The sequence below is a fragment of the Aulonocara stuartgranti genome, assembly GCF_965226115.1.
Source record: "Aulonocara stuartgranti genome assembly, chromosome: 6".
NCBI lineage: Eukaryota > Metazoa > Chordata > Actinopteri > Cichliformes > Cichlidae > Aulonocara > Aulonocara stuartgranti.
The window spans coordinates 31,438,182-31,465,564 of NC_138944.1; the positions used below are offsets into that span (position 1 = coordinate 31,438,182).

Genomic DNA, 27,383 nt, shown 5'->3' on the forward strand with positions numbered 1-27,383 from the left:
TGGCTTTGATTGTTTTTGGAATTAAAAAGAAAAGAAAAACAGAACGGGGATAAAAAAGAGCAAAAGACCCTGGCAAAAAACAAAATATTAGACTACAAACAAAAGGAAAAAAAGAGAAAGCAGACCATTACACATGGTCACAGCTATTTATAGCATCAGTGATGACAGACCATCGTAAAAGCACTGGCTGTTTTGCTTCATGCTAGTTATTTCTCACCTTATTTTTCATCTTTATGCTATTGGACTTGGCCTTCTCTAGAGGCATTTTTACAGTTAATTTTTACATTATAAAAAACACTTTGCATTCGGGGAAGGTCATATTATATGCATGTTTCTTTGTACATACACAGTTTATGCACACAACCTCTGTAAACACCCCTAAAACTGGTCTTTGTTACACCTTCCTCACATGATTATCAGATTATTGAGTCTCGCTGATTTTCACCATGATTTTTATATTGTGTCTTTGTAATATGGAGACATAGTTCTGACTGAATCTCCCCTTTAGACCCTCTTGAGCACTGGAGCACTCTCCTTTGAGAGTCACTATTTTTTATTTACTCTTGTTTCCATTTCAGATTCTGTTACTCTCCCTTTTCATCATGATTTTTTCTCTTTTTTTGGTCAGGCATAGCCACAGTCTCCTTCCTTTTTTGAGCGTTCGTTTTCCTGGGAGATTTTTAGTATCCAGACAGAATTGCATAATAAAAGCGAGGATGCAGACCGCATCATTATTTTTATTTTACCTGTTACTCTGTGCAGTAAAAAATAAGTGTGTCATCTTTAACAAGGCAATAAATGTACAGTCCAGTTTCCTTTGATTTAATGAATCTAAATAACCTCAAATCACAAACATCCATCATCATACGCTCATTTGCAAGAAAGGAGCTTGTGTGAAACAGCAGCAAGTGGCCCGTAAAACAATAATAAACTATTTTCAATCAAAACACATATTAAAACATTTTAAACTATCAACAAAATTTTTAGTAGCATCTTTATTGTATTTCTGATTTTCGCTCTTCTTCTCGCTCCCTGCGTCAGCGCTACCCCAAACAAGTGGGAAAGATCCACAGCATGACTCAGAAAAATCTAAGAGAGTCAAGCAGAGAAAGTAGATTGCAGATGATGTATCCTGTTTACAAAGCTGAAGGCTGTTCTTTCTATCTCTGCTGAGAAAGCTACAGAGTTGCAGTCATGTTGGTTTGATATTTTACACATTTCAGAGACACCTGGTTTTAGGTTACGCCCTGAGGCTAAAGAGAAAGAAACAAGTTTTCTGGTGCAGATCCCTGAAGGGTTTATTTTATATGCTCTCATTTAAATGGATCAAGGAATATTTAGTCGGTGTTTGTCAGCTGCATATAGAGAGGTTCACGTCAAAGGAAAATCCTGAACCCTTGACTCCTGAAAGGTGTCCATTAAGTCTCTTGTGCTGTAATGGGCATTTTGTCCCCCTATAGGGAAGGGTTGCTTCTCATCAATGCAGTATTGTCCTGAGTGATCAACTTTAACCCTAATGGGCATGGTCTCTCAATCCAAAGGCCACAAGGAGTCACCAAGTGAAAATAACTGTGCTCATTTACTGTGAATCTTCAAGTCACCAGATGGAAAAGTCTGCGCTGACAGGTTGTACAGCTCTCTGCTTCACGGTCATGAAAGTACCAAGTGAGGGAATATATATTTTATTTTATTCCCGGTTTCTAGTAGCACTCAGTTTTCTTTTCCTTTGGGTGATAACTTCATTTTATCATGCAAACACTCACCTGTTTATGCCTGCAATTACCTAGTCACACAATGTACCAGCAGTACTAAGCATAAGATCCAGCACACAAGTCCGGGGCTTCAGCTAATGTCCACATCAAACATCAGAGTCAAGACAAAAAGCGGTCTCCGTCACTGCAGCCGTGATGTGAGTGTTGATGCCAGATGGGTGAGTTTGAGTATTTCTCAGACTGCTGATCTCCTGAGATTTTCACAACATGAAAGTATGGCTGACGAATCTGCAGAAACCACGCGATCCAATCATGTCAGCATGGACCAGCATTTCAAATGGATGTTTCCAACATCTTGTAGAATCTATGGCATAAAACATTTAGGTTGTTTTGACAGCAGATGGAACTGGTCGATGTAATGATGGTTTTCATAATAAAGTGCTTGGTGTTCCTACTTTGGGATAAACTGGAAGTTTGATTAAAAACCTGCATGATCATTAAAAAGATCAGCAGTTTTTACCGCTGCAAAAAATTTTAACGTAAATGTAAATTAAAAGTAAATGTTCTTACTAGTAGAACTGAATTGTCTATTTTTTAACATCTTCTACATCATTTTTCACTTTTTTTCCCCCCATGTGACCGATGAGCAACACTAAGGAGATGGGTTGCACTCCTGGGCAGGCTGTGAATGAGGCTAAAACATGCGCGCATTAATAACAGGGATACTGTCATATACCCACATACATAAGGAGATGTAGATCCCCATTTCTGTGTGTAGTGGTGCATCTCAACTCATGCCAGTGCTTTCATTACCATTCAAAAGCAATGTGGAAAGCAGCAGCGGCACAAAGCGGCTGGAAGCCATGAACGGAAAAATGATGAAGAAGGTGAGGCAGAATGAGGAAGACAAATGACCTATATTGCCCATATACCTGTATATGTATGTGTGTGTATGTGTGCATTTACTGTGAAGTCGTACTATATTTAAATGTAAGTAGAAGTCCTGTCAGAATAGGTTTAACTGGTATGCCTGTAATAATAGCATAATAATAGCATATTAATGCAATGGTTTCATCTGGAGTTTAAAATTGTATACCTCTTTTCTTTTCAGAAAAGAGGTATACACTATTCCACTATTTCTATAACAAATAGTGGAATCTGGCCATCTCCACCCTGAAACTCATCAGACTGCCTGATGCATGCATTTATTGCAGCAGTGCTTCTCACTGATAAGACCCTCACTGTTAACTGTTGCTGTGTTATGGCTTATGCAAACCTAACATTTCCACCTGACTCTACTTTACTTTAAAAGCTTTCAATGAGATGACATGGTGGAGTTTTTTTGTGAACCACTGACTGTACATCTGTGCTTGGGTTTCCTCATAAACTGTAAGAGATGAACATGTCTGCCATGACATCAGTCTGTGCTTTTTCAATGCCTCGTTTGAGACTTTGATTGTGGATGTTGCTGTCTTGTATTGTTAACTTAGCCCACAATTAGCTTCACTTACGATTGAAAACCACATGTGCACATCTGCAAATTAGCAATTACACATTAGGCCAGGTGTAAGCACTTAATTTCTCCAACAGGTCAAATGAGAAACTGGGACTGCTGTGGAGGGTAAATGTCGTTCACGCAGTCTTATGAAAGAACGATGGCCCAGAAGGTTAGCTTAGCTTAAATTCTGAATCCAAAAATACTTAATAGCCAAAAAAGGGTTTCATCCTCTGGAATAGTATTAAAAATAACTACTAATTGCTTAAGTTAGTATTCTCTTACACAAACAGTCTGAAGAATTTCAGTTCAACTTTGTTTTCTGGGTGTGGTGTTTAGCACTGTCACGTCAGAGCAGCTCGGTCCTGGGTTTGAGTCTGCCAGTTGACCGGGACCTTCCTATGAGGAGTTTGTTCTCCCTGTGCCTGTGCAGGTCATCACCGCGAACTCCAGCTTCCTCCCACACCCGAAAGACAAGCATGTCAGGTTAACTGATGATCCTAAATTGGCTATAGGTGTAAATAGGTGTAAATGGTTATCAGTCTCTCGGTGACCCCCTGAATTAGAGTTTTCGCCTTGTACTTGATTTTTTCTTACACCCACTAGACGTTCTACAAATACTGTCACATGCATCTTCTCTTAATGCTGTATGTTGATTTGCAAGGCTATTTTGGGATTGCTCTCAAATTATTTGGGTATTTATGTAACCAGCACAAATATATGGACGTTAGCAGTGTACAGTTTTCCCTTTGTAGCTTCAAGCCCTGACAGAGATGTTCTAGACAGTCTTTATGATGCTTTGAGTGCATCGTGTAAATTTGTCTTCTTAAAGGCTCGAAAATTCAGAAACTCATTTCTCTGGCAGAGTTCAAAGCATTCATTGCAGCTGTGTGAGATGAATCCTTGGGAGTTGTCATTGCTTTGAATAAGTTTTTTTTTTCTCTTTTTTCTTTTTTGGGGGGGATGCTAGGCCTGTGTCTCTCTGTCGTTCTGCCTGTCTGTCCCCAGAACTTTTTACGCTGTATTATTTATCTAAGACCTCTATCTACAGAATATGGCTGTCTTATCGGTGAGGACTCCCTTGCAGATTTTGGATCCCAAAAGGTGCAATCTGGTTAAATATAGATTTAGCGTTAAAATGGAGCATAAGTGAATCCCTTTCCTGTGTTTTGATTATGTTCGATGCTTATTGATTTCCCAGGACATAGAGATGTGAAACGGTGGACAAGCTTGTGAAGAATTCATCTTTTCTCAGTATCTTGGGACCTCACAACAAACCGTATCACACAGTCAGCTCTGGGCAGTACAAAAGTCCTCACACACACACACACACACACACACACAGACTTTGCACATTTGTGCAATCGATGAAAGTGAGTCATCTGGATTAGGTTAGATTACAGAGCAAGAAAAGGCGAAGAGGAATGGAGAACGAAAGAGAAAGAGAAGAAAGGAGGAACGGGAGTTTAAGGAAGTCAGATCAAAACGCGCCACGCTCTGAGGCAAGTTCTACTACATCTCTCACAACCGGGAGGCGCAGCACGAGTATGCGTCTGCCTGTCGTCCGCGTGATTCAAAGACATCTGTGAGAATGTAATTTGTTTTGACTCTCAGTCTCACCCATCCCTCCCCACTCTCCCCCCACCACAGTGATTGACTATTACGGATATAAGGCTTCAACATCACACAACATCACACGTCCTTGAGGGAGGAATGAAAGCAAAAGAGTCTTCTCTCCCCCTCTCTACTCAGTCACGAGGGTAAGGGGTTTAAAAAGTGGGGGCGGGCCGAGGAGTGAGCGATGGATGGAGCGAGGGGTAGAGGAGTTTGGAGGTTAAGCTGACGTCCAGACTTGGCATGATGGACGTTTCTATAAGAGATATGGAAACACGGAGCGTGACGGACATTTCTATTATAGAAATTCTATGCTGCTTGCTACCCAGCAGTTGGGAGCGAGAGAGAGAGAGAGAGACTTCTATGCAGTAAGGCATGCCAGACAGGACAAAATGTGGAGAATAATGCTATTGATACAAGCTTGTACTTTTCTCATCCTGATCTAATATCTGTGTCGTATCTGTCTCTGTCTTTTTCTCCATCACAGAGTGTCTTCCTGTCTGTCTTTCGCTGTCTTTGCAGTGAGAGGGTTATGCCAGAATAATAGGCAGTGCTGATATATATCTCCTCCACGGGCCCTGCGGTGCTACACTTGTCACTCCCCTGTAGAGAGATGTGGACATGTGAGATGCCGTGGATGATCCTCTGTGGCGAAACATTGTACGGTTACGTAATGCATTTGGTATTCAGAGAGGAGAACAAGAGGAAGGAGGAAAGATGGGAAGCAGAGGTGGAAAGAGTCACACGGCTCAGTAAATGAGGGCGAGGAGCTGACTGGAAACATGCCACGTAGTTCATTTTGCCTTAGAATTAAATCTCCCATTTCTTACTCTTAGTATGGAGTGCTGAGTGTGCTACCTGAAAACAATCACATCTGGAGGTCTCTTTAAATATCAGTTGTAATCTTGTTTTTACTTGTATTCTTTTAGCATTTGAAGAACAACAACTACCAGAAGACAGAAAAAAACCCTCATCATAAAAAATTAATTAACAGTTTTAAGCTACTCATCGAACATCTTTGAACATTCAGCCAGTGCAGATAAACGCAGAGAAACTTGAGCTTCCAGCTACAAGCAAGCGCTTGACTGATATTAATAAAGCAAGCTCATACTGGAATGCCTCCAAAAGAAACATAAAGTGCCACTCTGCTAACATTTAATATTGTGCAAACGTATTTAGCCGCCCCTCATTTCTTTAGATTTTTATGGGAAAATGGAAAATATGCGCAGTGATTTATTGAATGTGCAAACATACTTGGAAATACAGAACAGTAGGCAAAAACAGAGTTTGTATAATTTCAACAACTTTGAAAGTCAATATTTGGTATGACCACCTTTATTCTTTAACACAGCGCTGCTGCAGTAAAAATACTATTTTATGCCTGTCAGACAGAGATTTATTTTTATCTTTGTTCTTGTAGATTCAACTGAAGGAATGGAAACAAATTACTGTGAATGTTTTGAGACAAAGTGCCTAAAGATGCCATTGATAATTGGATCTTTCTGTGGACACAACACTGATTCATCTGTTGAACCAGTGCTATCAATAAAGTTACCTTTTGTCACCAAAAGCTGATTCTGTTCATCTGGACGTAGCGTTGTCAGAGGGAGAAACGTCACATTACATAATGACTGAAACCAGCCCACTGAAGGTACAATGGGCTGTGAGGTCAGTTCATTGATCATTAATATGGAAATTCTCATGACCATTGTTCAACAACCACTAATCAAAGCCCATTGATGAAAGACCATTGATCAATGACCATGACTCCATAGAGAGTTGAGGAATGGCTGCAATCACAGCACTGCAAGATGGCAAAAGATGTACCCTTAGCCCCCCTCCTCAATTGGGGAAACATGCAGTCAGTTGAGACTGAAGAATCACTTGGATGAGTGACGAAACGTTTCTCCCACAAAACGCTACGTCCAGATGAACAGAATCAACTTTTGGAGATTTACTTACCTGGATGATTGAGCACACATCAAGAAGTTACCTTTTGTACACACACACACACACACACACACACACACACACACACACACACACACACAAAGACCTTGAAAATGGTCAGGTACAAGAAGTGGACTGAAAAAGCAGTCAAAGAACAACTTAGGCTGGAGAACTATCGCTCAAGACCACTTTTGAAATGTTTGAGAAAATGTGGGTGTTTGGAAGCAAAATATAAAGAAATAACGGTCGGTTCAAGAGTTTTGCACAGTATTATATAGAATTTATTCAAACGTTTCCAAAGTGAATGTAACTGTTCACATCTCAGTTCCATTTAGAAGTAAGGAGACTGCCAAACATTTGCAGTGTAGCACATTTTCACAAAGTGAATTCAAAGTTGAATCAAAGAACTGTTTATTTTGTCAATTTAAAGGTAATTTAAATGAAGGAAGTTTCCCACATGTCATGCCAAATGTTCGTCACTGCAGTCAGGAACGATCTCAACTCACATTTAAAACTCATTTCAGATAATGAAAGTTTGGAGTTGTCGTGTATGCAGAGTAGGTCGTAGCTCAGGACAGAAGTGATGGTTAAATGCTCGATGCTGCGTATTCACAGTGGCTGATGACACAGATCTGACCACAGATGTTCCTCAGTTGTAGTGTTCAAATCTGATTCCCATCTCGCTGTCTCTCTGTAGATTTGTGAAAACGTAGCACAAAGCCCTTTATTCAACAATGATAGATATATTTTAGAACTCTGTTTATATGGGCATCCCTCAAAAAGCAATTTCTCCTCAGCAGTCAGCACAGTTAAGGTCATTTCTGGGTCCTGGCTGGTTCTAAGAAAAAGACCTTAACTGAAGGTGAGAGAAAAGAAAAGTCCTGGCTGAATGGATTCATGTTTTCTCGTCAGTGGTTCAAAAGGAATAAAGAGCTTGTCTTCATAACAGTCTTCCAAATATTAGATTTCTTTATGACGCCAGGGTCTTATTGTTTAAAGTATGAGTTTATTTTTTCTCAGACATGTTTTTGTTGACAGACTGAGATCTCTGAGTCACATACACAATTTTAATACTTTAAGATACATTTACTTCATTTTTGAGTAGATGAAGGGAACAGTTGCCATAAACAGACCTTGAGGTGAGATTATTTTGTCAATTGTTTCGTTGCCAAGGTCAAGAATAGACTCTAAGCCACAGCCTCACTCCCTCCTACTGCTTATTTCAAAGCAGCTAACGAAGTGCTCTTAAATTATGCATTAAAAACTAAGTAAAGTAATTAATGATTTGCGTTAATTGCTTTGGTTCTAATTAAGAGAATTCTCTCAAAAAGTCATGTAATCTCGCACAGCCCTGCGCAACCGTGTAATGATACCAGCTCGTAAACATCTGACCACTTGTTACGGACCATCCATCTATCCATGGTTTGATCATCTAGTAATCTCATAAGGCATCGTAGGAAGCACAGATAGTTTACTTCCAACTCTGACATGTCAGTGCCCCTGTGAAGAAAGGCAAGTCCACAAAAATAGCTTTTCTAGTGTGGTGCTAGAGAATGACTGCCACAGAGCTCTGACCTAAAACCAACAAATAAAAAACAAGAGAGTGAGCCAGCTTTTATCACCACAGACATTAAAAGAGAAAGCCGTGGCACTCTAGCAATCGGGAAAAGGTCTTTATTGAAGTATTCTCGAAAGCCAAACGGAGCCTGTCATTCCAAAGAATCAGCCAACAGCTGCGATCTTGCTGCACTGGCACACATTCGTATTAAAATGTTCAATTTCAGCTGTGTGGTGGGCACGTGTGCTTCAAATTGAATAGTATTTGAAATTTTTCAGATTCTCTAAACCTTGACTGAATTCCCAGATAAACAGCCTCAAAGCATGACACAACCACCGCCATGCTCGACAGGGGCAATGGTGTTGTTTTGATGAATATGTAGTATATTAGTGCTGTTTTTGTGTCAAAGATACCATTTACATCAGAGCACAACACATTTTGGAAGACTTGGTGTATCTTGTTTCAAAATTTAGCCAGGCTTGAATGTTTTTCTTTAGTTTCAGCTCCTTAACGAAAGATCCAACGATGAGACACCCCCCAGAAAAGGAATGCATTTACAGGTTAAGGCCACTGACATTTTTTCCCATAGAGGGGTGCAGAGGAGATTTAGGAGACAGGCAGTTACTCTAGGAGACTGTAGAACATCCTTAACCCATCAGCAGGTCTGGAGAAGCCGTGAAGAACTTTTACAAACATTATAACAACTCTATTTTTGCCTTACATACATTTCCACGTATGTTTGCACATTTCAATAAGCCACTGAGTCTATTTTCTATTTTTCTAGCATCATACAAAGAAATAAGTGGAAGCTAAAGACTTGTGAAGTCCCCTTCTGAAAGCTTTCACCTTGCTTTTCAAAGGAATTGTACAGATTACACATTAAATTGTGGTCATATGTAGTATGCAGACTTTTTGAGTTTGTGACATATTCATGGTTCCAAAGCTTCTAGATACCAACGAGACCTTGAACCCACATTAGATTCACAAACGCTATTTTCGGTAGAAAATATTCACCTGAAAATTACCATCACACGATATAGCTCTTCTCCAAAAGCCGATGTGCATCCATATCCGCACGCAGAAACATACACAGATGCCTGCGTAACAAAACAAACACACATACAGGTGTGACAACTGCGAGCGTGTCTGTGTGTAGGGCGTCTGCCTCTCCAAACAGGCAGTAGGCCAGAGAGGGGTTTTAACACACTTAATGGGATTTCACACTCTGAAGTACACACGTGTACACACTCTCGGACACACACTAATGTTGAAGATAAACATGTCTGAAAGCTATGTGTGATCCCAGACAAATAAACACACACACACCCACACATGCACACTCTCTGATATAAAAGGATTTGTCAGGCTCCCACATTGTACACATGCAAAATTAATGGACTCCAATATCCACACAGAAACACGACTGTTACTCAGTCATTTACAAAAGAGATGTGGCTTCACACACCTGACAGAGTGAAGACGCAGAAACACAGACGCTATACAAATCTTCCATTATGTGTCAGCCCAGGATTGTTGGTGTCGTGGTCTGGGTGGTTTTCCACAGCATCAGCTCCTCCCCACTGGGTGGAGTCTTTGTTGTTCCTCACCTGATGGCAATCGGACCAGCAGTATTTATGACCGGCGCACTCAACTGGTCTTCGCCAGATTATCTGCCAACTTTATTCAGTTCTCGGCCTCACGTCCATTCCTTGGTGACTAATCGTGTGTATTAACCGTATCTCTGTTTTTTTCGTCAGCCTCTGAAAACCACCTACCAAGCTCTCCTGGATACCCGTTTGCTGCCACCGGTAATCCCTCTCCGTTTTGGAGCTGCCATTTTCTCCTGCCTGCCTCCCTGCCTTGCATGCAGCACCCACCTGGACCTCTCCTGCCTCCCCCCTCCACGCAACCCCCACCTGCAAGCTTGTAAGACAGCTCAGTGTACTATTTTTTAGATTCACTCGCAACCCTCTGTGGGATTCCCCTGACTGCTCTGTCCTCTGTTTCAGTGCCCGGGCCCGCCACAGTTTTCCCTGCCCAGTACCTGCACCCAGTTATCCCTGCCATCTAGTTTTCACCACAGTATTTTTCTCTCGCCTCAGACATCTAGTTTATGTTCATTGATTCTAGTCTGCACTTTCTGTTAGCCTCTGAGCATTGTAAAAATAAAGTCTCTTTTCGTTACACCTCACCCCTGGCCTCCGGTTTTGAATCTGCGCTTGAGTCCATCCCATGTCCACGGGCCACTGCGCCTGACAGTTGGGGCTTTACCGGTGCTGTGGTCATGGTGACCTCTTATTCTTCAGGGAGTGTTTAAGGAGTGCTCTACTGAAAATCTATATTTTCAATCATCTGGTACTTGGTGTCTCAAAACTTGCTGAATGCTGCACCGAAAAGTTTGTAGCTCGCCTTTTTGCAGAGAACAACAGGTGTGGTAGGGTTGCTTTGACTGCAGTTAGAGCAGAAATTGAATCATAAGTCATTATTTTTTGATCTGTGCATTTATGTTTTTTTTCTGTCTTGTCACATGAGCGGTTGAGCAACTTTTTTTCCATCCCTCTTGATTGCTATTAGAAACCATGTAAGGATCGACTTAAACAGATTAAAGGAACAGTTCAAACCAAAAGCAATTTATGCAAAAATTTGGCTCAGTTCTTGGAGTTCTGGTTTCTCCTGCCATCCTAAACATGCTGGTTTATTTCTCAAGCATGTACTAATATGAGCGTAGCAACTCTGGTTAAATTGTGACCGATAACAATGAATGTATTTCCATCCAGACTGTCAAAAATGTGCACACATACACAGGCCAAGGTGTACTAATGTGTGCACACAAAAACCGCCATAAAACATTGGTAAAATCATGTGTGAAATGCATTCATTAAACACACTAAAAACATCAACTGTGTGGAGTTATAAAGACCCGGAAAGCTTCACCAAGTAGCAAGCAACAAACTTTCCAGAGCCACTTATCAAGCCTGTGCGGTGAGAATTTAGCACTCCAATAAAATTGATTTTCTTCAGATTTATTTCTCTAAGAATACATCTGTTTGGGACTAATGCTCAAAAACAGGTGTGTTTGGGGATCAATTTAATATTTCTCAAGAAGACAGGCTCCAGACTTCTCTCAAAGTGGATGGCATTTTTTATTTTTTTTTATTTTCCCCAAACAAGAAACTCTGCGGTAGTTATCTGTTGTCTTCAGAGCATGCAATAAAATATGGGACCTCTACGCTGAGAGAGTGAGTGAGAGCGAGAGAGGAATTTCTTAGTAATAGAGCTTATGTGCTCTGGTAGGTGGACCGTGTTATGGCCTGTCTGAAAACTTTTGCAAAGTTTGGCATTAGAACTTCACCAGACAAATGACCCGGGCCACATACCATAAGTCATGGAGGAAAGCATCTTTCTCTCTCTTCCTCTTTTTCTCCCTCGCTTTCTAGTTCTATCTGTCTCTCTCACTTAGGTGCACACACACACACACACACACACACACACACACACACACACACACACACACAGCTAGCGGCAGCTGAAGCAGCATCACTCAGACACCTCAAGCTGTTAATTTCCTTCCTGTCTTGATACATGCAGCCAAGTGGAAAATATTATAGAAGCAACAGCAGTGTGTCCGCTGAGCGCTCACACAAGCACCCCAATCTCTTTTCACCTTCTGACAAACACGTGGTTAAAAGAATCTGTGCGACTGTGCCAGGAGTGCCTGCTGGCTGCTGTTTGCTTTGTGTGTGTTACTGTGTGGCACACACTGGTGAGCTGGGAGGTCGGACGTAATGGAAATGCGGCTCACCTGCTTTCCTGGTTGCTGACGTGCCGACTGATGGAGAGGCGACCTCTGCTGTGATGGTGGGGACAGAAATTGAGATAAATGATGGAAATAATGGCACACCATGGTACAAACTTTGTTTTTCTCTTTCAACTATGCATAACTGGCATTCAGTTTTGATACTGTGCAGAAGGCTTCAGGGAGCCAGACATTCTTGTAATTTTATAGAAAGTGGTCTTGAGCAGTAGTTCTCCAGGCTTCCTGGAGGTCTTTCAAAGTTTTTCTTTGGACATGGGACTGATTTACAATCATTTTCACTTCAGTCGTTGTACCTGACCGTTAACACTGACCTGTGAATTATTGAAACATAAAATGCACCTGACTAAAAGTATGAATCAGTGTTGTGTCTACACATGACAGATGACTTAGCAAAATTGTATTTAATTGTATCTTTAGGCTCTTTTTTTATTAGTCAGTTGTAAATGCACATAATTTGTTGCCACTTCTTTTGTTGCATCTATCATAGCATGGTGTGCAGTTTGCACTTAAAATTTTGAGGAAACTGGAAAAGAAGCCACAGAAACTGCTGTTGGGGAACTTGTTGAAGTACCATCAGAGTTTGGTCCACCATCTAATTCAACCTGGAAAACATCTGATTTGGAACAGCTTCATTTTTCAGCATGACAGTGATCCCCAAAAAACTGCTAGTGTTGTAAAAGCATACATCAGCTGTGGATTGCCCTTTTCTGAGCCTGCACCTCAATGTTATTAAAGCAGTGTGGGATCATTTTGACTTATTTTGGGTCCAGTTTGTATGCCATTTGGCATACCTCAGCCTTTTCTCCCTTTTTTCCTTCCTTAAGACTGACTTGACAACCACCCTTCTACTGAGACTATTTCTGATAGAATAGAATAGAATAGAATAGAATTCAACTTTATTGTCATTGCACATGCACAGGTACAGGGCAACGAAATGCAGTTTGCATCCATCCAGAAGTGCTTTAGTGATATAGATATATTACAATATATATTAGCAATAATATAGATATGTGAGTATATTACAGAAATGGGTCTATTATGGTATGTTATAATGTACACGGTATGAAGTATGTTGTGAATATTCTATAACTATAAGTATGTACAGGCTGTAGTGAGTACAAGCTATGTACAGGATATGAACAGGATATAAATATGAAAAACTATACAGAATATGAAATAAATAACTTTACAGAATCTGGGATATACAGCTATACAGAAATGGGAACTATGCAAGTTGTAAACAGTTGTAGGATTAAAGATTATCGAATGTACAGAATGATTATTTACACAGAGCTATACAGTAGTGCAGTTAAGATAAGTGAGATATAATTCCTACAGAGGCTATATAAAGTGCTAGTGGTTGTGAGTGGTGGTTCACTCCATGTTATTATTGTGTGTTTGAGGGTACAGTTGTCCATTGTGGGTGTGTGTATGTTCAGTCCATGAGTTTAACGTGGGTCAGATGTCAGGAGGCAGAGTTCAGGAGTCTGACAGCTGTGGGGAAGAAGCTGTTCCGGTACCTGGTGGTCTTAGTCCGGAGGCTCCTGTGGCGCCTCCCAGAGGGCAGGAGGGTGAAGAGTCCATGTGATGGGTGACTGGGGTCTTTGATGATTTTCCCAGCCCTTTTCAGACACCGCTTCCTGTAGATGTCTTTTATGGCAGGAAGTGGTGCTCCGGCGATGCGCTGGGCAGTTTTCACGACCCTCTGCAACGCCTTCCGGTCCGAGGCAGAGCAGTTCCCGTACCAGACTGTTATACAGTTGGTCAGGATGCTCTCGATGGTGCAGCGATAGAAGTTCACCAGGATGTCTGAGGACAGGTGGTTCTTCCTCAGAGTCCTCAAGAAGAAGAGGCGCTGGTGAGCCTTCTTGACCAGCTTGGAGCAGTTGGTCGTCCAGGTGAGATCCTCGGAGATGTGAACTCCCAGGAACTTGAAGCTGCTCACACGCTCCACAGCCGTCCCCTTAATGTGGATGGGTGGATGTGGGTCAGCATTCCTCCTGTAGTCCACGATGAGCTCCTTGGTCTTCTCGGTGTTAAGCAGCAGGTTGTTTCTGTCGCACCACTCAGCCAGACGATCCACCTGATGGGGCTTTAGTGAACACAGTGGCCAAACTGAACAGCCAGATCCATCTCCCAGGTCATCTTTGCTGAAGGAAATCTGCTTGAAATGGTCAGATACAAGGACTAAACTAAAATTGTGTGGAAAAGGTAGCTAAAGCCCAAAAGAAAATGACCTTCAGAAGACCTGGAGAACGCTCAAGACCACATAAAAAATTACAAGAAAGTCTGGCTTCTTGGAAGCAAAATATAAAGAAATGACAGATCTAACCGCTCTCATTTAGTCGTTATTCCTCTTGCTTATATTGGCCGTTGTTGCTGCTGCTACACTTTCTTTGCCACTTTTTCCTACACTCTCATAATAACCTTGTTCAAAATCTCTCTTGCCCAATGACCACTCCGCCAGTTTAAGCCAACCTGCCCCTTTTCCCTGTTCTTTAAATCCACTGCGATCTGTCACTGTGCATTTCAGGCTCTGTATTGGTACATTTGGACTGTTCAGGCTGGATGTGTGTCATCCAAACTCTGATCCAAAGTCTTTACCTCAACACCACCATCCTAGCCTTCCAAACGATCCCTCCTTATTAAAAGGTATATTGTCAATATTTTACAAGAAGCTCGATGACAAAATGAGAATATAATATTGTGTAACTGAACATACTTTTAAGCAAAGCTTCCCCTGCTCTCAGCACAAAACGTCTTGTTTCACTGGAACTCTAAATTTCATGCAAATATAATTTTACTTCCTTGATATAAAGAGGCACAGTTACTCCTTCATTTTATCAACAATAAATGCCTTTATAGAGTCGTTTGTAAATGCTGGCTAATCACCCTTAGCATTGTGTATGTGGGGATATACCCACATACACAATGCTAAGTGCCCAGAGTGAGGGACAAAAACAATATCCATGTGCAAAGGATTTGAAAATGAAAGTGCATGACCCAAATTGGGACCGATGGTCTGTTGCCCTGCTACAATTTGTCTGGCTTATTTCCAAACACTGTTGTTATTTGCTCAGACTTGGCAGTAGTTAGTAATTCTTCAAAAAAAGGGAAAGTCAGCAAATGCAGATGCCGTGAACAAAGTGGATTATGTATTATGATTAAAGTCTCTGGGTCCACCTGTCACAGGATATTGTTGTGGGCCAAATGCTGGTAAAATTAATTATAGATTTAAAGTAGTGCAATTCTGCAGGAAAAAAAAACAGGAAGAGCTGCTAGCTTCTGAAAGAAGGTCATTTTTTTCTTTTCTTGGATGATATCTGTTCAGTGAGAGGCATTCGTGATCTCAAGACTCTTCTTTGGTACTAAAAACATGAAAACAACATGAGTTATCAAGATGACAGTGCACTTGGGTTGATTTGATAAGTAGCTATTGGCTCACCAAGACACACTAAGTGGATAACAGGCAAAGGTGAAAACTTTCTCTGCTTCAAAGAAGAAGAAAAAAGCGGTGTGCTGCAATAATTCACCTGGTGCAGATGATAGAATTTAACAGCAGAAGTGCTGTGGGCAACTTTGCTGATTTTATTTATCCATCCTAAATTCAGTAAGACTTTCTCTGTTTTGTGACTGTAAGATTGCAGTCCAGGTCCTGCAATTTGGCTTCAATATTGGATCTTAACAATTTCGTCCCACCTTTTTTTGTCATAATGCACCTCCATCAACTTTGCCCCGGAGCTCGGACACAGCCGCTGCAGCTGCCGTCTCTGCCTCGCTGCCATTAACTCATCTGTAATCTTTAGTGCTTGGTCCAAAGTTGCAGTAAACAGTTTTGCTTGCTTGCAACTTGGAGTTTTATTATCCAGTAATCATGTAACACATTGCCAGTAAACTGCACACAGCTGGACGATAAATTCTCTGCCGAGCTTTCACTCGACAGAGTTTGCACTTTTGTTTTTCACCTTTTCTATCTAAAACAGCTGTTTTGTTTGAACCCCTGGTACATTAATAAGATCTTCAGGTTACCATGTAATAAAGAAGATCACAATTACTGAACATAGTGAACCTTCAGTTGTTATTTAACAATCTCAGCTGGATCGATTGCTCAAATACTTAGCTGTTGCACTTTAAACAGGATACAAAGTGACAACAGCACTGATATGTGTATCACGTTTCCCGCTGATACAGGCACAGATCAAATCATCTGTGTCGCATCTGGTTTGCCCGTGTTTTTTTTTTTTTTTTGGTTGTTGTTTCCTCTAATGTTGCTCTACTTTGTCATCCTGGCTGATGAAATATTTGTAGTTTTACATAAAAAGCCCGCGCTGGGCTCCTTTGACAGTGCAATCAAACATTTTTAAACTCTCAGATCAAGAAAATTCCAGCAGCATCCTTCATCAGCTCTGCTGGGTGCTTTAAATTCAGTCTTGTCTTAAGTATGAAGCAGTTCGTCTTTCTTAAAATTCGAATAGTGCATCGCTGCCCGTTCTGGACTAAACTGCTGGTGAAATTTCCAAAGCAAATCTGCAGAACAGTCTCAATGGCACAACAGCACAATGGATCAAATACTCTGTCTCTGTGTGTAAGAATAAACATGTGGTTAAACAGAGCTTAATTTGAACAATCTGAACTCATTCGAGAAAGTTAAATTACCTGGAAACATTTCATATTTCCTAGAAGTTTTCTTACTCTTGATTGATAACTTAATTGATTCGATCAGACTGACTGACATATCTTCCTAGTAACCATCCTCAGATTCTGAAGATGTTTCTAGAAGGTATTTTGATGTAAACACTGCAGACCTGCCACTGAGGTACAGCCTGTTCATACTGAATGGTATTTGTGATTGTTTTGAACGAATCAGGTTTATCCTGGCACCTTTTCAAAGTCTGAGCCCTGTCCCTGCTTTTTCTTTTCACCGTTGTGTCTTCTAGTGTGTGCCACTGTGTGTCTCTCTCTGTCCATGTGTGCTTTCCTTGTCACCTTTTGCAAGGATAGTTTATGAAAAACCAACCTGGGATTTGTTGCATATTTCTGCTAACACACAAACAGACAAGGAAACAGAGAGAAAATATCCCATTTATAGTCTTCTAGTTCCTGTCCCCCACAGCTTGATGCCTCCACTGCCGTGTTTGACTGTAGGGGTGGTATTAATGAGGTGATGCTCAGCGCCTAGTTTCCTCTAAACATGCCGCTGGAAATTGCGGCCAAATGGTTGAATCATCATTTCATCAGACCAATTTCCCCTTCTAGTTGTCGTTCAGGTGGCCTCTGGCAAAACTCCCAGCATGTTGTGATGTGCCTGTTAGTGAGGAATGAAGTCCATCTGGCCACTCCACCATTAAGGTATAATTGGTGCTGCACTGAAGGCTGTCCTTGTAGAAGGTTCTCCTATAGCCAACAAGGAACCACAGTATGGCTCTCATCCATCCCTTATTACTCATTTTGACTGGGTTTTCAGTTTGACTGTTGGTTGCTTCACACTTCTTCTGTTCAAAGTAACTTTGTTAGAAATTCCTTTCAATGCTTAAAGTATTGTCTTGTATCGATCCCCAGATCTTTGCCTTGACACAGTCCTGTCTTGCAGGCCTATGGACTGCTGACTTGACCTAACAACTCTCATGATAATGTCCAATATTTTATCCACCCTTAGGAACCCAGAGTTTTTAGGTTTTTTTCTCTTGTACATCACCACAGTGGATTTTAGGTCAAACACTCACCATGTGGCAGACTTTCAACTTTAATTCAAAGGGTTTAATCAAAGTGCTGCATGAACTGTTCATGAATTAAAGCCATTTTTATACACGTCCCACATTTCAGAGGCTCAAAAATAATTGGACAATTGACTGATACAATAGCTTCATGGCCAAGTGAGGCCTGTTCCTTCAGTAGATCACAGCAAATTAGGCAAATAAAAGATCTGGAGTTGATTCAAAGAGTTGAATTTGGAGCTCTGGTAGTCATGAAACTGTTCATCAAACAATTGTCCTGTTACTTTCGATCCTCTGAGAATGAGGGACTGGATATAAAACTGGCTGTAATTCCAAAACGTTTTTATTATTATTATTATTTTAAAGCATAAAGCATTATTTTTGAACTAAAGCCAAAAGTTTGGATTTCAACCACATCTTGATTGTTTAACTTAAGATCCACTGTGGTGACACACAGCGACAAAACCTACAAAAACTATGTCATTTTCCAAACATACTCCCAAGAACCCAGCTACAGTATTTGAGGTTACATAACTGTATCATTAAATACACTATATCTGTTCTTTAATATATGTGTGAAATGCTTCCTGTGGCCACTGGAAGGTGCTGTCACATTAAAAGGGGTCGAATTAACACAGAATTCATTGTTATCAGTTTCACTATTTCATTCCATACAGAGTGAGTGATTGTTGGGTGTGCAACCAACACAGAGTGATTGTGGACAGTTCATCAGCTTGATGGTGATGACACTACAGGGAGGTAAAAATACTGATTTGTTGAAAAGTTGGCTTGAATTGAAAAAGGAGTGACAGCACGCTGACAGGTATAAAACATTCATCAAAGCACATCAATGCAATTCAATTCATTTCAATTCAGTTTTATTTATATAGCGCCAAATCACAACAACAGTCGCCTCAAGGTGCTTTATATTGCAAGGTAGAGCCCACAATAATACATACAGAGAAAAACCCAACAATCACATGACCTCCTATGAGCAAGCACTTTGGCAACAGTGGGAAGGAAAAACTCCCTTTTAACGGGAAGAAACCTCCAGCAGAACCAGGCTCAGGGAGGGGCGGGGCCATCTGCAGCAACCAATTGGGGTGAGAGAAGGAAGGATAAAAGCCAATGGCTGCAGTTAACATTTTTAATGGCTTCTTACGCTCACTTCATAATGAAGAAGTGTTACGTATGTTCTCCGTGAGTAGCTAAAGGAACAAAAGTAGTGCGACCACAAACAAAAGTTGCCAATGTCCCCTGGTGACAATACACAGCTACAACACGTAGACGATAATCTGCAAAGCTCCATGTAGGAGCGCTGCCATAACCACGCCAGTCACTTAAGCTGCTTGAACAAACATCTTACTGGGGCTGGGAGGGATCCGTCTATTTATGTTTTTTGAAAAATCTATACACGCCTCAGTTTCTGGCACAAAAAACATTGAGGATAAAAACTGGAATTTCTTATTTCATCTGTTTCATGAATTTGTTGATGCTCTCACTAAGTGCGAGTGAGAATCGGCGAGTGCCTGCTTTGTAAATGTGTGTTTGGATAATGGAGAGTCCAGTGATTGATGGAAAGGTTAATCATTCTAGACAGATGGTATGTGCTGCTAAATCAGCATGAGGTGAAGTCAGTGAGTGTGTATGTGTGTGCGTGTATATCAAGGCGTTCATGTCCGCTTAAGCTGTAATGAGCCGGTTTTCTATGTGAGGGAAGGAGGACCGGGCCATTCAGGCATCATGGGAACCAGCAGCCTCATTATTTTCAGAGAACGTAGACAAGGAGAAAACAGCGTATTCATTTCCTAGCTTGTGTGTGGGGAAGTTGTTTGGCGACTGAAAACATAAAGCAAGCCGAGTTCAACAGCTCATTGCACCAGAGCTTCATAGAAATCTACAGTAACGCTACCAAGGTTACTTCATAGAAACTGTGAATCCAGACGTGTGATTGGAATGACCTGATATGAAGGGGTCGAGTGCATCTGTGCGTGTGTGTGTGTGTGTAATGAATCCGATGAGGCTCATGCAACCTTTTTGTCTAGACCTCATAAAGATCTGTTGACCCAAGCTGACTTTCACGCTAACACATGCACACTTTCACTGCACACGTTGCTGATCAGCTTAGACATGCTCAATGCAGCTGCAACATTTCCATGCCTTTTATACATAAAACATGGCTTCTGTGTAAACAGAATACCTTCACATGGGTAAACTAAAGCACAGCCTCCCCCGACGTGAGTGCACACACGAACGCATTCACACACACGCTTGAAAGGATGGAGGAGGCAGCGGCAGGCCATAGCTAGGAGCTAGGGCAATGTGATAAATGTGTTTGTACGTCTCATATAGGCTCAAGAATGTGGATACACACAGTGGAGGCGAGGAAGGAGAGGGAAGGAGGAGGAGGAGTGAGTGGGTGGCCGAAGGAGGTTGTGAATGAGGAGAGAAAAGCAAAAGACAGCAATCAAATTACTCAGTGACAGTAGACTGTTGAGGTCAGGCAATGATAACACCCGGATAATTGCAATATGGTCTTCTTGAGCTATTCAGTGACAGAATGGAAAGTTTGAAGATCGATATTTCAAACAAAACAAACAAAACAACTGAGACGTCATTCTCTGCTGCCGCTCTTTAAATGCTTTGTGGAGAATCGCATGCTCTACGCGGTTTGACAGACATCTCCGAGGTGCCGCATCAGAGCTTCATTTCCATGGCTCCACTCAGGCACAAATAACCAGTTTGACCAGTGTCATATTTCAACACTGCTTCCTTCTTTGTTATGCCAACCTCCTCACATTCTCTGTATTATGCTACTGCCGTCGAATACTTGGCAGAGGTGCTCATATTAAAAGGTCCTTTCAGCACCAATCAGATGCATTGAAATGCCTGCTGCTCTTTTTATATCTCTGTTGAACATGAAGTACAGCCGTAAAATTAGAGGCTACCGAGTGCGCAAACTACCAAAAAGAGACGGAGAATATTTCAGACAAATGATCAGACAGGAAAGGAAAAAAAACAAGAAAAGAAAAAGATGCTGTTTATAAAACTCGCTAGGATCATATTCTACGCTTTTGTTGTTTATTTCCAATGACCAACTGTTTGTTTTATTTTGCTCATACTTCAACAGAAAGCATTTATTCATTGTAAAAACAACAAAACAAAAGCAAAAAGGTTGGTATAAATCCCAGACAGAGGTCAAAGTTCACATCATATTTCTTATAGAATAATAACTTCATGAAAATCTGGCTGTAACCTTTGTGGTGTAACATTTTCCACAAAACTTAAAACACTACAGCAAATTTTTCAAAGCTGAGTGTAACCAAATCATCTAACTACACTCACATACACGGATGGCAAACCAGGGTAGTGGATACAGCAGGGCAACGAGAAACAAGTGACGACAATCAAGACAGAAATGAACTGAACTGAAAAATAAAGTGGAGAACACAAGATGAAGATGAAGACTGAATTTTTTTCTTTTTTATTGGAGTGCATCATGTTATAACAAAGTTCACCTTTGCTCACCTTCAACGTGTAGCTATTTCAGCACAGAACTGAGCTGTAGCTCACACACAATGATGGAAAGCATACGATAAATCCAAGTACAAATCTGAGGCACAACCAAGAAAATCATGGTCTGAATGCTTACCCAAGAGGAGCATTGTAGGCTTTCTATAGGCTTCCTCTTATTACTCTTTTTGCCGTATTTATTTATTTATTTTACAATATTATTCACATTATTATCTGTGTGTATTGTGTTGGAGTGGGCAGGGGGTGAAGGCCAGGTTGGTGAAAGGAGAAGAAGAACGAGGAACAGAAAAAGAAAAAGGGGGTTGAGGATGAAGCCAACAGACATAAACACAGTGTTTGTCATGAGCATCATGTCATGTCATTACATGCTAACAGGGGGCAGGAAGGACAAAAACATGGCATGATACACTAATAACGCTAAAAAATGTATTTTTATTGATTTATTTAGGCAGCACTAAATTAAACTAGTCCTATGATGATCATTTCCATATTTTCTTTATGTTTCCCACTAAAAGTATCTTTGCATGATTCAAGATTCAAAATAATTGCATCTTGGTGCAGCTTCCAGACAGAAGCTGACACTTCAGCTTCTGTCTGGAACAAGCTGTTTCAGCTCCTTTCCTCTTAAGTTTCTTTCTTCTGACTGGCTGCCCTTCAACAAACAAAAGGTTTGGTGTGGCATCAGGTGGGTGGTGCTGCTGTGCACACACAGACCACACTGAGCATATCCTCTCAGTGACATTATACAAAGACAAGAAAAAAGTGTCCCACACTGTTAGGAGCAGTGCAATTTTGTTTTGTGGTGATTACCTGCACACATGCTAACCTCCTTAGTTAAAATGTTGCACACGTGACTTCAGACACCTATCAGCAGACTCACAAGAATATTTTTCGAGGCTTATCACATGTAGCACACAGGAGGAGAAAGTCAGCTTCATGCACATTTTTAGTGGAAATACTAATTTAGTCAAGACCGCTGTCCTTTTAGAGCCACGTGATGACCACTCACTCACTGTAAATACACAGAACCTGTACCCGAGCTGCTCTCACATCAGAACTGCTGGACATAAGTAGGTGAGATAATGTTTGCTTGTCGCATGCAGTTCCATCAGGTAATGTCTAGAAAAGTTCAGGGTTATATATATACACCATGTGTGAAAACTTGAGATTGCACTGAAAGAACATTTTTCTGAGGCAAGAAAGAAATATTGTAGTTATTGTTGCTTTAGGCTGAGATTTTTCCCACCAGTCATCTAATGTATATAAAACTGAGCATATGGTTTTTGCTCTGGCAGGCCTCAAGTTCAAGCTCAGCTGCAAATCCGTGAATATCAGCTGATGTCGGTGCCAGCCGGCATTATCTGATGGTTCACCTGATGCTCTTCTAAGCATCCAACTGGCAAACATCTTATGAGGCAACCTGTTCAAAATGGTTCAACCTGCCTCCCAGCTCCTCCTTTTCATGTTATTTCTCCATTTATCAGTCATGTCTGTTATTATTGATGCCATCTCTGTTCTGTGAGGGAATCTTGTTGCTTTGATTTGACTTTCCACATTTCCACATCGCTTGTAATATCTTTTCTATACTGTAGCTAGTATTGTTTTAACTTTGGAATATTCAATTTTAATTTAACATGACACTCGAGTGCCTTAGTTTTACTTACCTTCACTTATTTTTTTTCTATAGAGTTTCTATCTTTAATATTAATACTTTAAGCGAGCATTAGTAGTCTGACTCTGACATGTGCATTGAAGGGCAGGGAGGTCCGGATGCGGATGGATTAACAGTTTAGGTTTGACTGAAATGGTCCTGATGCGAACGCTTTTAGAATAAAAAGAATTTGCTCAAATCACTGAAACACTCGACTGGATGAAGAGCAAAGTTTCACTACATCAATATTCATGTGGTGAAACATCACTGGGCACTTTTACAAATCTATTCCAAATGAAGTACCATGCATTTGTGCCTGCTATCACAGGATCTACCTCTCAAACATCATTTGATGCTTGAAATGAGCTCTTTCTTTCCAGCCTCCTCACCTGCCTTCCTCATCACAGGAACAGAAATGTGCGCGGTATATTTTTGGTTCCCTCTTCCGCAGACAGGTATTGTTTCGGATTCGTGACAAACGTAGAGTCGGGCTCTAAAGCGATGATGAGGGATTATTCTATTACTCATTTTTCCTCTCTGAAATAATGTACACGGGAATATTTAATATGGCTTTGCCTGCTGGGTGGAAAGCATCTGACTAGACTGCAGATTTACAGCGAGGTTCTGACCATTTTGCATAATCCCAGGAGACATCTGTCTGTGTGAGTCCCACCTAGTACATTTCACATTTGAAGAATTTAAATGAGGCGCTTAAGGACTTAACACTAACAGACTTTTCTAAACACATGCAGGCAAAGATGCTAATTTCCAACAGATAATCGACTGTTCGCGGATAATCTCTGTTGCCCTAAAGCATGTACGCACTTTAAACCAGATTTTAATTCAAAAATAAACCATAACTGTTTAAGGTGTGTGTTTTTCTGCGCGTGTGAGTGCGCAGAGTAAATCCCGAGCCAAAATCTTTCCAGCTGCACTGCTGTTTATCTGTGTATCACTCACTTTATGGTATTTGTTCGCTGGTTTTTCCTTGTTTGCAGAACTCAGTGGATAAGAAGCACTTCTGTCTCAAGTTATGCCAGCCCTCCAAACACACGCACGCACGCACACACACGTTCGCAAGTCAGTTGTTACACTCTGTCCCTCTTCCTTGTCCTTGTAGTTCTTATAAAAACAAATTACACGTCCTCATCCTCTTTGATTCCTTTTGTTAAGGTTTTGTGTTCCTCGCGTGTCCCGCCGCTAGACGATAGTCTGTCACATCTCGGAGGTGTCTGTGCACATGCGGCGTAGATGTGTGGGCCCGTATTAAAGCAGGAAGAAGTTATGTGGCTGATTCTGATCTTCTTTCAAGTGTCAGCCGGCTCTGCATCAACTTCCCTCCGCCTGTCTTTTACTATGTATGCCTCTCTTTCTACACCTGTCACCACCATGCAACAGAGACAAATGAGCCTCACGGATGGTGACAGGATCTTTTCAAAACATTTTCCATCACCCTCATGTGTTTCTGTTTTTGCTTAACTTTCTGAAATAAGCACATTTACTATTACATAAACAACACTACCAACGAGATAATTGGCAGTGCCCATTGCACCGTTTCTTCTCTTTCTCTGTCCCTCTGGACCAGATTTGATGAGATTTCTGTAGCATTGCACAAAAAGCTGCTGTTCTTTGGCTTCACAGAATAATCTTTCTCTCAGCACATATTGGATGGCTGAATTTGTTCAAAGCAGCTGATTTTGGGAGCTCACGCACAGAAGAACGTAGGCTGTGGAATCGATTATAGGGCTAGTTATTAAAACAGTTAAATAACTGACCTTTAGTGAACTCAGCAAGTCTCCGCTGGGGTTCGAATCAAGAGAAAATGCTAGAGGTGGAACTTTTAATGAATTAATTCAGGTGTGTGACCTGACTGGATAATTAGGAAAGCAAACAGGAGATTAGGCGAGTAATCCAGATGGTATTGAAGCAATAGATCAACAAAAGAGAAACTAAATATCATTATTCTCTCACACAAAGGATCTAAATTCAATTGTCTAATTCAAGCCTGCATGCACTGTTGCATCAAGCATATGCAAACAGCGGCCGCATCACGTCGCTGCAGTTAAAATGCTTCTACGTGTTATTTTGTTCATCCTTGTCATCATATCTGGTCTTTCCCTGTGTTTGGAGATTTTTGTATTTTGGTTTATTGGGTTCTTTTGTATTTTCTTAGTGTTTATGTGTTGTTTGTTTGTGACTATAGGCTCAGGCACGATTCCTGTTTTGACTTTATTTTTCTTCCTTGTACTTTGTCTTTATTCTTGCTACTTATATCCTTAAATCCATGGTTTCTTTTACTCAATTCAGCTGCTAGTCTCATCTTTCTTTCTCATTTTTCTGTGTTCTCTACTTTATTAGTTCATTCCTGTGTCCACGTTCCTTGGATGAGTTAAAGTTGTTCATTTCCTGTCTTGATTGTCACTAGTTTTTTCTTGTTACAAAGCTGTATGGATTTCCATCAGTGTGTGTGTGCGCATATGTCCACATGTTCACAAGTATTTTCTTTTGCCTGTTTTTTCTATACATATTTACTAGGGGTGCAACGATACTCGTATCGATATTGAACCGTTCGATACAGTGCTTTCGGTTCGGTACGCATATGTATCGAACAATACAATTTTTTTTATTTATTTTATCAACTTTTCTTCTGACGATGCTGTCTGTGTTGAGAGCTCAGTGGATCTGCGTTTGACTACTCCGCCTAGGCTGCACTGTTGAGCGCAGATCCACTGAGCGCAGACAGACAGAAGCTAAGCTCGTTGCAACATGGCAAATTGAACCTCCCCCACCCTCATTCAGATCTGGCCTTTGGAACTATTTTGGTTTTCATGTGACATATGACCCTGAAGGTAAGCGTGTCATGGACTAAAGTAAAACAGTATGTTGGATGTGCCACGCAATGCTCAATTGGTGGGAACTGGTGCGTTAGCGCAGTTAGCTTGTTAACGTGTTGACGCCGTCCAGCCCCACGCACGGGGCGATCCGCGGTAACTCGTTAACGGAGATTTGCCGCGTTATGGCGTTAACGTCATTTTAACGAGATGAATGCTGACAGCACTAGTGGGAACACAACGAATATGACGGCACATTTACACCGACATCCTAGTGCAAAGACAAGTGGAAGCAGACAAAAACAACAAGCACGCATGCTACAAACTTTACCCGAGTCATTTAGACAGCCGTTAGCACATGATTCTCCTTATGGGGACCTGATATGTTTAATATGCTGCTGAGAATATAGCCCAGAAGAAGCGTATAGTATAGCTTTTATTTTGGAAAGAGCCATTTCTCTGTAATAAACTCTCTTTTCCAAAGATGAGTGATTCCTCAATCAGAAATCAGATTTATTTTTTTTTAAATTATTTTGTTGTTTCATCAACATTAAATTTAAAAACCGTACTTTTGAGTTAAAATATATATTTAGAATTTTAATAAATGACAAATTAAAAAGGCATGAACATTTTTTTGGATCGAAAAAATGTCGAACCGTGACACCAAAGTATCGAACCGAACCGTGAATTTTGTGTATCCTTGCACCCCTAGTATTTACCTTAGGTATTTTTTTAAGTTTCTGTAAAATGATTTTCAGAAGCTCCGTTTATGTGTCTGGATGAAGAGAAACTGAGATTTTGTCCTGCAGTATCAAAGGTGTTTGCATCTTTCGTTGATGTTGGATTGTGCACTGATTTATTGCTTGTAATCTTCTGATTGGCCAACGTTTCTTTATGACTAGATTTATACCAGCAGCTGTTGATTTTTCATGCTCTTAACAGCACTTGACATCATGTTTTTCTTTTTCATCTGGACTACGTGGAGCTTTATCTCAGCAGAAATGTGTTTACAGGGGTAAGGACAGAAAGACGTTTTCCCATAAACTTCTACAAGACTATCGTCATCTGGTGGCCTTCAGATTTCCAGATTGGCTTTATTTTTCCTTCTATGGTGCATTCCTGATGTGTTCCTAATGTTTGGATAACCTTGTTCTGATATGTTTTGCATTTGAGTTTTTCATTGGACTGTGTTAAATTATTTATTTTGTTCATTTTTTATTTATGGACTTTGACATTTAGTTGTTTTTAACCCTGCCACCAGGATCTGGGTCCTGTCCCCTTCAAACAAAACTGTGTGAAAACAGTTGCGCAATCATGACGATTCTGTATTGATGGTGCTGCAACAGCATCAGTGTTGCTAAAGCAACATGTCTGCAACTGACCAGTCATGTTGCCATGTTGTCTGGGATATTTTGACTTCAAGACACTTTGGCAGTAACACTTTTAATACTGTGTTCAACAAATGATTTTGTCCTACACTTAACCAAAGGAAAGTAAAAAACTCAAA

At 40.8% G+C, this 27,383-nt stretch overlaps 1 protein-coding gene across 6 annotated transcripts in view; it reads right to left on the reverse strand.

Annotated features, from left to right (window-relative positions):
- LOC309707803 (protein ELFN1-like) overlaps positions 1-27,383 on the reverse strand; it is a 134,303-nt gene that overhangs the window by 13,357 nt on the left and 93,563 nt on the right. Inside the window, exons 3-4 of one of the 6 annotated variants that reach the window (XM_082535348.1) lie at positions 12,132-12,179; positions 9,344-9,426 (exon numbers count right to left, since the gene is read on the reverse strand). The exons of 3 other annotated variants lie outside the window; for them this stretch is intronic. The gene's annotated coding sequence lies outside the window, so the exon portion shown is untranslated. The remainder of the gene's footprint in view (positions 1-9,343; positions 9,427-12,131; positions 12,180-27,383) is intronic. 2 more of the 6 variants (XM_082535347.1, XM_082535346.1) reach the window with 2 other exon arrangements.